Raw genomic sequence first — 11,912 nt, forward strand, 5'->3', positions numbered from 1 at the left:
CATAATGAATGTGAAAAATATCAAATAAGTCTTATTGAAAAAATAACTAAAACAAAGGTAAATAAAACAAATAAGCGAATCAATTTAAAAACTAGTAAGTTAGAGGATGTAAAGAAAAAAATGAATATCCTTGAATGGACTGAAAACTTTGATGGTTATCAATTGAACAATGAAAAAACAATTTACTATAAACTCAAAATGATATGTGGCTCAGGAGGTGGTCAAACAAGAGCATTAAGAGAAGTTTATCATTTCGTAATGGCACAAAAGGGGTATCTTAAAAAATATAAAGATTCAAATGTTTTGTTTTTCAATATTTTAGATGGGGATTATTGTGCAAAGAAAATTAAACTATTGAAGGAATTTGAGAATGAACAAATCTTTATAGGTTCAATGAGTGAGCTGATCAACCTCCAGGTTAAAGGGGAGACAAATAAATATACCTTGGGATAGCCTGGTTATATATATACAAAGCCTGGTGTTGGCTTAGTGGTTAGGGTGGCGGCTTGGGATCCCAGTGTCCCGAGTTCGAATCCCGCTCAGCTGCTGAATTAACACCAGGGGGTTGACTCAGCCTGTCATCCTTCCGAGGTCGGCGAAATGAGTACCAGTATACTGGTCCCGGTGTATGCCCCGGTTAGAATAGGTGTACCATATCCCTGTGTTGTAAGAGGCGTCCAGGAAGGGCATCCGACCATAAAACATTGCCTCACAAAAAGCCAAACCCCTGCACAGCAGGGAAAAATGGATAAAAAGGGGGTTTATTTTTAGGGAAAAAAAAAGGGAATCGCTGAAAATCCCCCATTCATTTACATGGGGAAAAGTGAGCTAGAACCAGTATATTCACCCTACTGTTGTGTAATCTCCCATGATGTCATCAACTTGAGGCTATTTATTGTCAAAGTGAACATTGTTCTTATTCAGTCTTATTCAGACAATTTTGAGTCTTATTCAGAGAATGGAGTATTTAGAAGAGAACTCTGACCTTGCAGATCAATCGTTTTCACAAGATGAGAGGTGAGATCCTTGAACCCATTCATTATATTTGTTGTTTTATACAGAATTAAATCACTATACAACCAATAATTATTGTGTCTTTTTCTAACAGGTTGTCCCCAATAATAACATCGTTGATAACTGAGCTGGAACATGAGGCCTTTGCATAACACGAGGAATGGCAAAAAATGAATGATTTCCTTAAAGACATTCAATCGTTCAGAAGAGAATTGAATGACATTATTGTTGGATGGAGAGAAGTTCTCTCACGTCCTCTGACCTTGAATGAGTCGAGTCAAAGGTGAGAAATTATCCGTGTGTGTGTGTCTGTGTGTCTGTGTGTATTTGCATGTGTATGTGTGTTTATATGTGTATATGCGTGTATATGTGTGTTTATATGTGTATGTGTGTGTGTCTCTGTGTCTGTATCTGTGTGTCTCTTCTTTGTTCTGTCTTTGTCTCTCTCTCTCTCTCTCTCTCTCTCTCTCTCTCTCTCTCTCTCTCTCTCTCTCTCTCTCTCTCTCTCTCTCTCTCTCTCTCTCTCTCTCTCTCTCTCTCTCTCTCTCTCTCTCTCTCTCTCTCTCTCTCTCCCTCTCCCTCTCCCTCTCCCTCTCCCTCTCCCTCTCCCTCTCCCTCTCCCTCTCCCTCTCCCTCTTCCTCTTCCTCTCCCTCTCCCTCTCCCTCTCCCTCTCCCCCTCCCTCTCCCTCTCCCTCTCCCCCTCTCTCTCTCTCTCCCCCCCTCTGTCTCTATCTCTGTCTCTATGTCTCTGTCTATATCTCTCTTGAATGTTGACTCATTTTTTTATTTTTTTTTCAGTTTAAACACCTGTCTGGATGAACGAAACACACAACTTAATCTGCTGGAGGAATCTGACACGACACTCAATCTTCTGGAGGTAAATGTTATATTTATTATTTTATCAATGTCATTATATAATCATGTTTATATACCCTAATTGTTCTTCTCTCTTTGTTTTGAACAGAATATGTTGACCGAGTTTCAAAATAACAAACCATCAGACTGCTGCGAAGGAAGAATTTGTTCAATGTTTGTAATCTTGTTTTAATATATATGCTTTCCTTATAGCTATCTGATTTTGAATTAAAAGAAAAGAATAAAGGAGACGAGCGAAACCCGTGCACTTGCATGGGATAGCAGTACAACAAAGCTGGTAGCAGACGACAGACCGTACACGGGGAATGACAAAAATACGCATTGTGCAAAATGCAAGTGGTACTATGGAACGCCAAGACTTCCCAAACATTGTCGGCATGTCCGCTAAGTGCCACAGCAATTTCATAGGGATCGTGTGACGGCGAGCCGAGTTTTTAGTGTGCAAGCTTGGTATTATAATAGAGATATAAAGGGGAGGGAAGGGGGGTTGGGGGAGGGTTAGAGTTGGGGGGTCGGTGCGCTCCCCCAACGACCCACCACCCTCCTCATCCCTCTCCCCTCCCCGTGTGTGTGTGTGTGGGGAAGGGTAGGGGGGTGGTGGGTCAACGGCGGTGGGGCACAGGGGGGTGGAGCTTGTGTGGGTGGTTGGGGCTTGTGTGGGTGGGTGGGGTTTGTGTGGATGTAGCTTGTGTGGGTAGAGCAATTTTGTTTTATTAAATAAACATGTTGTGTGTGGGAACTAATAAACTAATCACTAATTTTGTGGATATGATGGATGTTGATGTGGCTTATGTGGGTGGGGTTTGGTGGGTGGGGTTTGCACGGGTGAGGTTTGCGTGGATGTGGCTTATGTGGTTGGGGCTTGTGTGGGTGGGGCTTGTGTGGATGTGCCTTGTGTGGGTGGGGCTTGTGTGGATGTGGCTTGTGTGGATGGGGCTTGTGTGGGTGGGGCTTGTGTGGTTTTGGGTTTGTGTGGGTGGAGTCAAAGAGGGGTGGATTCAAAAAAAAAATTCAATTTATCTTTGTCTTTTGTAATTCCTGTGAATAAAATGAACCTAAAATCTCTTCCCACTTGAAATCACATAATTTGTAAGTCCAAGGAACTGTACCGACGACATCAACAATTTTATAAAGGTCATTTGTCCATCGCTTGGTGTAACCTTTTTCAAAATGAGATTTCCACCTGTATATTCTTACGACATCACCAACTTTGAACTTAGGCTTTCTGACATTAATCTCTTTTTCATATTTTAATTTTGTAAATGTTTCTGATGGCTTAGTTTTCGTTGAGGTACGAATCGTGTCATTGTACTTATCTACAATGTCCTGAATTAAAGATAACCATTGTTGAGAACCGAGTTGAGTGAATTTTTTTATAGTCTCTCTTTTAAAGTGCGATTAAAACGTTCAATAACAACTGCTTTTCCTTCATTAATGGTACTGTTTAATGTAATGTTGTTATTTTTAAGAAAATTCATAAATGTTTTGTTGTAGAACTCTGTGCCCTCATCAGTCCACAGTTTTTTTCGGTTTTCTCTTGCTTTTTTTGAATACCTGTTGGAAAGCTAACATAAGAGTATTACCTGTTTTGTTTTTCAAAGGGACAACCCACGCATATCAACTCCTCAAATCGATAATGGTTAAAGCATACTTGAACCCCTTATCATTATTGAGTTCAATTAAATCAGAGGACCAGCTATAATTAACTTCCTTGGAATAAACCTTCCTTCTATGAAACTTTGTGATTGTTAGTTTATGTAATTCATCAGCTAATTGCTCTTCAATCTTAATGACATCATTAGAGCCTATAAGTTTTTTGAATTTCCAAGCCCAAGTTTCAATTTAGCACTGATCATCTTCTTCACGATGAACCTATCAACTTTTTCTCTCAAGGTCGGATTTTGTATCAGAGACAAATGATACAACATTTCTCTATCAGCTTCATGTTTTTCTTCCGACGTTGTGCTATTTCCATAATCAATATCATGTCTCATGCACACTTCATCAACCCTCTTGATAGGTTTGCTCCACGGTTTGGGATTGCCAGCCTCATCTAATCTTTTATCCAAGTTTGTGCCTGGACCACAGAAAGAATACCCTGGTAGATGTAATTCCCCTGGTATTCCAGTTGTTGTAAATTTACTTCCTTATAAAAACTTTTGTATATCTCCCACCCCCCCCCCTCCCGTTTGTGTTTTGTGATTAATTCACTCTTTTTTGAGCCACACACCGAACATGTGCCTTTTTATATAACCCGATTACTTTTTACTTTTAACACACGAGACATTTTTACTCTTGGTTTTCTTTTTGACATTTTCATGTTTCCAACATGCATATTTGAATCTTAATTTTTAAAACATAAAGAATCCTTAGAAATGTCTTCACTCTCTCCTCCATTTATTGAAGAAGAAAAATGTGAAACTTTAATCAAAATCAAAGACTTAACACCAACATCATCAATAATATAATCTTCTCCTTCTTTCTCTCCTTTATCTCGACTTTCTCGTTTAAATCTTCTCCCTGAAACTGATGTTAATAGTCGACGCATATATTTCTAATAGACTTGCCAATCCTTTGTTTTCCTCCTCGGTGCGTTGAGATTGATTAATTTTCTGTAATACCTTTGATCTTTTTATAGTCTCACTGGTTTTCATATTTTTATATTTATTTGTTCTCTCTTTCCTCCCTCTCCCTCTCCTCCTTCTCTCTCTTCTCCCTCTCCTCCTTCTCTCTCTTCTCCCTCTCCTCCTTCTCTCTCTTCTCCATCTCCTCCTTCTCTCTTCTCCCTCTCCTCCTTCTCTCTCTTCTCAGTTTCTTCAACTCCTTCCTCATCCCTTACTTTCCTTGAACCACTTTCACCCCATAGAATATCATACATATTGTTGCAGAAATGGCCCTTTGTGTGTTATTAAATATAGGATTAGCCCAGATTCCCCATTAAATGCATGTTTAGCCAGGTTGTTTGGTAAATGGACGTTACATGTGTGTCGGGAGGTGTAAGAGGCTGTTTATTGTTCGTACAGTGGTGGTGGACCGAGAGGTTCTTCTTCTTCGTTCCCCTCTCCAAAGGAGTCTCCGCCCAGTGCTCTGGGAGGGGGAGGAGTTTGTCAGCTTCGTAAAGGGGCGCGCCCCAAAAGAAAAGGAAGTGAAAACCGCAGGAGCGCCGGGAAGGCGTGGTGAAACTGAGCTGTCTGTCTGCCATCGGCTGGAGGAGAAACTCACGGTGCGTGTGGTCGGCGATCTGTAAGAGAGGAACAGCCTGAACCTGAGGGTCGAGCCTGCCATGTGCTGAGGGAGTAACTGAGCCTGAGTGTCGAGTGAGGATTTCTGCTGTATAGAAATGACTAGTGGGAGGCTGCAATCTGCGTCGAGAGGCAAGGAAAGTATTATGGCACAGTGAATATTTATTGGAGTGTGTTGTGCAGAGATAGAAAGAAGCGTGTGGTGCGACAATAAACAGGCAACTTACAAAAGGGGACACAGAGCAGACTTAATGCAGAAATAATAACAATGACAATCTTCTGCAGTCATACTTGAGCAGACAGGTGCCAGCACACACACACACACACACACACACACACACACACACACACACACACACACACACACACACACACACACACACACACACACACTCTCACTCACACACAGACACAGAACCCGATGAAGAGGGAGTTTTGCAACCGGGGGGGGGGGGGGGGGTTGAGGCTATGATCTCGATACCTGTGCGCCAGATGGCACTACGTGCCACCAATACGTTTCGAGGGGGGGATGCTCTAGGGTGCGAGGCATGGGCGGAGAGAAGGAGGGGAAGACGAGAAGCAGTAAACCACAGACCGTCCAACTGACTGGGCAAGAGGGACTGCCCCGACCTTTTTAGGGCCCACAGCTCGGGGGGAGGGGCCATGACAAATCCAAACGTCATCACCCGAAGCGGGCGCTCCGATTGGCCCCGACCCCTCATGTGACCCTCCAGCTTTGGCTGGAAACCGCCTCACTTTGCTTCCGGCAAGGCCACCCCAAACAGCGACAATATTGCGCTCCGAACCCACGAGATGATATGAATTGCCCACACCAAAATTGGCACGCGAATTATCCTGCAAAAACCTCCCAGGCGAGCGGTCGAGGGTCCCGGCACACCCGCTCGGGCATCCGACCAGTGCCGATCAACGCTTTCGTTCCACACGCACCAACGTGGTCCGCACTGCACACTCCCCGGCCCGACCGCAGCCTCGCTGGCCACAGAGACGAGAAGACATTCACCATCCATGGAGAATCCACTGCTACCAGCGAGGACCGAAGATACATCGCCATAGATAAATCCATACACGTTTCACGAGCGGTGCACTTGTCTGCTTTCGAGCACATTCCAGACAGTGCACGTGGTTCCGCCATTATGCACATGGCTGGTGCTTGCGTTCACACGACTCCGCCAGTGTGTGCGCGGGGCTAACACCAATATGTGTAGTGTATTGAGGTTAAACAAAGAACAAGCCGCTTCTACCTGCACACTCGTATCCTGCCCAACATGGCATTGAGTCGGCTTTATTGGCCTCTGTACATGGTTCGTGCGGCGTGGATCATCGTGCTGTGAACACTCAAACACGCTGTGGTAAACGAGATGAGGGGCAAGCAGGGCAGAGGGTACCGTAGATCGTCACACTGTGAACACTCCAACACGCTGTGTTAAACGAGACGGGCAAGCGGGGCAGAGGGTACCATGAATTGTCGTGCTGTGAAAAACACCATTTGTGCAGCCTATTAAGAGGTATTTGTTTGCATGCCTTTTTATGCAATCGGCAATTCTGCCCAGCTTACAGCGAAGGCGCACGTGGCTGATTTACCTCAGGAATAATCAGAAAAGAATAAGAGTGGGGATGAATGAAGAAGAAAAATGATTTTAAGCAACCCTAGCTATTAGATAATTGCAGTGCACTCACTTCCTTGTTGTCCCGCTAAACAAAAGGAAGGGGACTATCTTCACGTATAATAATGGCATTACTGTCTTGGGACACCTATCTGTTGTAAGCATGCGGTTCCGAGAACCGCAACAATATATTGACAGCAAATACCTCCCCATCTTCTCATAGTTAAATCAGTTTGTATTCCCTTACTTATTATATATAATCCTGTTCTTTGTGTTTTCATGATATAAACTATGGCAAAACCATTCTTGATTTTACACTTATTAAATTCTTTTATTTGTTGTTTGCTAATCGTGCTTCCACAAAACTCATTCTCGGCACCAAGTGGATAATATTCTTCCTTACGAGACTCATTTAGGGTATAACTGGTCATTTTAAATTAACCGAGAAGACCTGGAACAATTAAATCAATCATATTATATCCCCATTGTTCTATTCTCATACAAACGATACGCCCTTCTTTATAAAATTTTATTTTAATTGTAACTGTGAATTCTGTATGACCCGGAGATAAAATCAACAATTCTGTGTCTTTGGAATACAGCCGTATTATTTAAGGATACATATTGTAATAAATCACTTCATCAAACCAAGTCATTCACGTCAGTCGGGCTTGGATAATTTATTAATTTATAAGCATTTTTCATGTTAATATTTTTTTGTTATACTATATTTCTGTCGTTCAGCCTGTGCCTTTGTGTAAAAATTAGATAAATCGATATCCAGTTCTTGGGATACACCAAAGATAGAACCATCTTTACCAAAACAAGTCATTTATATCAGATTAAAAATAATGTCATTAAAAAATTTATTTTTGTTGAGTTGAAATAACACATATAGATATAATTGAGCACAATACTTGGAATTTAATTGTTAGACTTTAAATGTTTGATAAACACCATTCTCTAAGAATTTTATTACTTCAACAGCTGGTGGAAGACCGTAACTATCAAAATAATATTTGTCTTGACAATTAAAAATACAAACCCAATGAGAACCGTTCCCATTATTATCTTCTAAGTTCATAATGATATTTTTCGCATGTTTCGACATGTTTGTTAATTCATCTCTCATACAAATAACCACATTATGAATTTTTAATTTCTTACAATATTTGATAAGTTCTAAATTTGATGTTGTATTCTTTCCAAATTCTTTAAACCACTCATCAATGCTCATTTATTTATTAGAAAGATATAATCCATTACCCCCTTTTAGTTAATTTTACACCTGCTTGTGCGATAGAATAAAGCATATCTCCAACTAACAATCTCGCTTTATCAGGCAGACTTTCAAGTTTTTCAGCAAAATCTACAATTACACCACTTCCACTAATTTGTTTCTCCAACTCTTTATGTCTTTCCAACTCTTATTGAGCCCAGACTTGAGCCTTCCTTTCGTTGGCAGTTTTCACCGCTGTTGAAATACCACCCGTCAATGCTCCAGCCACGCTTAAACCAGCAAGTAAAGGAATTAGAAATGGGAGAAATCCTACACTCATCTCTCTTATTGAATATTTCTTCAACATTGGTTTTGACATTTTAATTTTCAGTGAGCCAGTATTGTTCAAGATTTTCACCTGTTCTCTTGTGAGCAAAACATCAATTCTTACTGCTCCTTTTCTCTGAATTGTATTAACGATAATCGTACAAGGCTTTTGATTTTGAATACAAGATGATAGTTTATGAAGATTGATTTGATTAACATATACCCCAGTTGGTACTTTGACACTCATTTATTGAACAAAAAATTACGTGAGACTAATCATAACACCATTATCTGTATTAATCTGTAATTCTGTTTCTTCTAAAAGCAAACAATATGTATCAACTTCTTCACTCTCTCCTCTTTCAATGTATAGGGAAGTATCCACTAAATTAGACTTTATCGTTTCCTTTTGAGCACTCAGGTCAATCGCATCGATTGTATACAGACTTCTAAATGCTGTCATATCCAAAATGAGTTCTTTATTTCCATTACTTTCACACACCTTTTGGTAAGACTTGTATGCTCAGCATAATCATTTTTTTCCCAATTAATTTCCAATCTATCTCATTGAATAAAATGTTCCATCTCGAGAAACACGAAGTTGTTTCACCTCAGCATTATCACTCAATGCATTATTCTTATCAGTAGTAGTGTCACCATCTGCTTTTTTTTTATTAAAAAAATGAGCCACAGATGTCATGGCTTTCCTTCCAGAACACCCAAATTCCACGTATCAGTGGTTTGGTTCAGTTTAATGTGTTGGCATCTTCTTTTAAGGTATGATACATTGAGTGGTTTTTTTGAGTTAAGTCTTCAATTCAACATCTCTTCTGTTTGAAGATTAGGAGTATATTCACTAATATACCAACTAATTTCATCAATTAGAAATTTATTCTGAGCAGCAAAAGCATTAGCCACACCAAAAAGCAATCTATTTTTATTATCTTTCCTTTGCAGTTGAAATCTAATTTTCAGACCATACAGAACTTTATCATGATCACAAATTCCAAATATACCTTAAAGAGGAACTGCACAGTAAAACTATTACCTGCTTTTGTATCATCATTATACATTCCTTTTCTTTGACTATATCCAGGGTCTGTGTTTGTTCCCGTTACCATATCAGGAATAAAACCTTCGACAGCTCCCTTTCCCATTCTATCACTCAATGAATACAGTGTAAATTTCATCATTTCAGATGAAGCAGAGACATACTCAACCGCTTCAACTTCTTGTGTTCCAATATACAAACGAAAATGATCAAACATTTTCTAGAAGAAATCATTTACGAGTGTAGCGTTTGTGGTATTCGCAGCCTCCGTGAATGTAAATTTACACAACAAGAAACTTTCGGCTAGATTCAAATAAGTTTTTTATTTTATTTTATTTTTTTTTGTATACCTTGGTCGAGGCTCGTATGAGAGCTAACACACCACTCACAGCAAGGAGGCATGAGACAAGAGGGGCGGGAGTGGAAGGGACAAAACAGTGGGGAACAGACACATTAGGTGAACTGTGGAAGGGAGAGGGATGGGGATGGGACGGGGAACATGGCGAAGAGAAGATGGACATTACAGGGACTTTCAGGAAGGAAAGCAGGGGAATTGAAGGAAGTGAGCTTGGGTGGATTATCGGGGGTAGAAAAGATCGAGGATTTGGATGGGGAAAGATAAGAGGTGGTGGTGAACAGCTGTTTTGAAAGCCTGGAGGGAAGAATGGGAAAGAATAGAGTGAGGAAGTTTATTCCAAAGGTGGGAAAAAAGAGGAATGAAAGAGTGAAGATGAGCAGTGATTCGTGATTTTGGTAGTTTTACCAGAAGGGGGTTGTTGGCGGACCTTGAGCGCCCTGTGGAAATGTGGTGGGGACAAATCGCAGAGAGAGCAGGGGGGGCATGCCTGGAGAGGAGTCGGTAGAAGACAGAAAGACCACCGACCAACCTGCAGTGACTGAGTGAGAGGCCCAAAGACTCAGCTTTATTGCAGGAGATGCCGATGATCTTAAATGCCCTGGTTTCAACAGCGTGAAGCCGAGAAAGGTGGGAGGCAGGAGCACCAGCCCAGAGGGGAGAGCAGTACTCCATCAGGCTATGGACAAAAGCTTTGTAAGTGGTCAGGAGCTCAAGAGGGCCGAGGAAGGACTTAACACGACGGAGGATTCCCAGTCGGCGACTGGCTTTTGAGGCAAGGTTGGAAATATGACTTTCCCAGGAAAGGTCATGGCAGATAGTGAGACCCAGAAGCTTGAAAGAAAGGACTTCTTCCAGAGGATTGTTGAGAAAGTGGATGGGGGAGGGGTTCTAAACGGTCCTTTTCGAAGAGACATAGTGAGAGTGTGAGATTTGTCTGGATTGAAAGACATGTTCCACGTGTTGGACCAGTTTGTGATTTTATCCAGATCTGCAGTGAGCAAAGAAGCTGCTGCTTGCCGGTCTGAGGGATGGTAGATGGTACAGCAGAGGGTGGAGTCGTCGGCAAAGAGAAATAGAGGATTTTGCAGAGAGTCCGAGAGATCATTGATGAAAACCAGAAAAAGAACAGGGCCCAGAACGCTACCTTGAGGAACTCCAGCCTGCACAGGAAGAGGGGATGAAAGAACTCCATTTAGGGCCACACGTTGACTGCGACAGGAGAGGAAGTCTGCGAGCCATGAGTGGAGATGGCCTTGAATACCATGGGAAGAGAGTTTGGTGAGTAATGCAGGGTGCCAGACTGTGTCAAAAGCACGTGATATGTTCAAGGATACGGCTCGGATTTCCTGTCTGGCATTGAGGACCTCCATCCATTGATGGGAGAGCAGAAGCAGCATATCCAGGGTAGAGTGACCTTGTCTGAAACCAAATTGATGATTGGAAATCAAGCCATTGGAGAAGAGGAAGGATTTCATGTCTGAAGCAATGATGGATTCCATAACCTTGCTGATGATTGAGAGAAGGCTGATTGGTCTGTAGTTACAGGGATCTGTTTTTGCACCTTTTTTATGCAGGGCAGTGATGTTAGCAGATTTCCAAGCAGATGGCAGATGACCTTGGGCAAATGAGAGGGTGAATAGAACAGAGAGAAGGTGAGCAAGAGCAGAAGAGCAGGCTTTGAGGACACGTGGGCTGATGCCGTCTGGACCGGTTGCAGAATCTGACTCGAGGTTTGACAGCAAGCTCTCCACTTTGTCAGAAGAAAAAGATACAGAGTCCAGGGACAGTTGCGTGCGACTGGGTAAAGTGGGTAGAGATAGTGATGGGTTTAGGACACAAGATTTAGCTGCAAACACCGAGTTTAGACATTCAGCTTTATCACGTGTGGAATCAGCAGTGTGGCCATTTGAGGTTAGGGAGGGGATGGAGGGGGAACATACACCAGAAACAGATTTGATTAAACGCCACCAGGATTTTGAGGAGGGAGAGAGGTTTGAGAGTTCAGACTTGAGATGAGAAAGATGTTTTCTGGCTCTCCTGAGGGTAGATACACACTTGTTCCGAGCTTTGTGGAAAGAACTGAGATTGCCCTCAGTTGGGTTTGCTTTCCATGAGGCAAAGGCAAGTTGTTTCAGGACAACTGCCTCGCCACAAGCTTCAGTAAACCAAGGGCGGGAGGAAGGGTAGGACAACTGAACA

The 11,912-nt window shown here is 42.0% G+C and overlaps 1 long non-coding RNA gene across 1 annotated transcript; it reads left to right on the plus strand.

Annotated features, from left to right (window-relative positions):
* The first annotated feature begins 430 nt into the window (after positions 1-430).
* LOC147033548 (uncharacterized) lies at positions 431-2,356 on the plus strand. Its single transcript, XR_015051571.1, has 3 exons — positions 431-1,297; positions 1,814-1,892; positions 1,980-2,356. It is a non-coding gene; the product is annotated as an uncharacterized LOC147033548 (long non-coding RNA).
* The last annotated feature ends 9,556 nt before the right edge of the window (positions 2,357-11,912 follow it).

This window comes from Eptatretus burgeri, chromosome 2 (genome assembly GCF_056783735.1).
Source record: "Eptatretus burgeri isolate ZD-2024b chromosome 2, Ebu_testis_v1, whole genome shotgun sequence".
Lineage (NCBI taxonomy): Eukaryota > Metazoa > Chordata > Myxini > Myxiniformes > Myxinidae > Eptatretus > Eptatretus burgeri.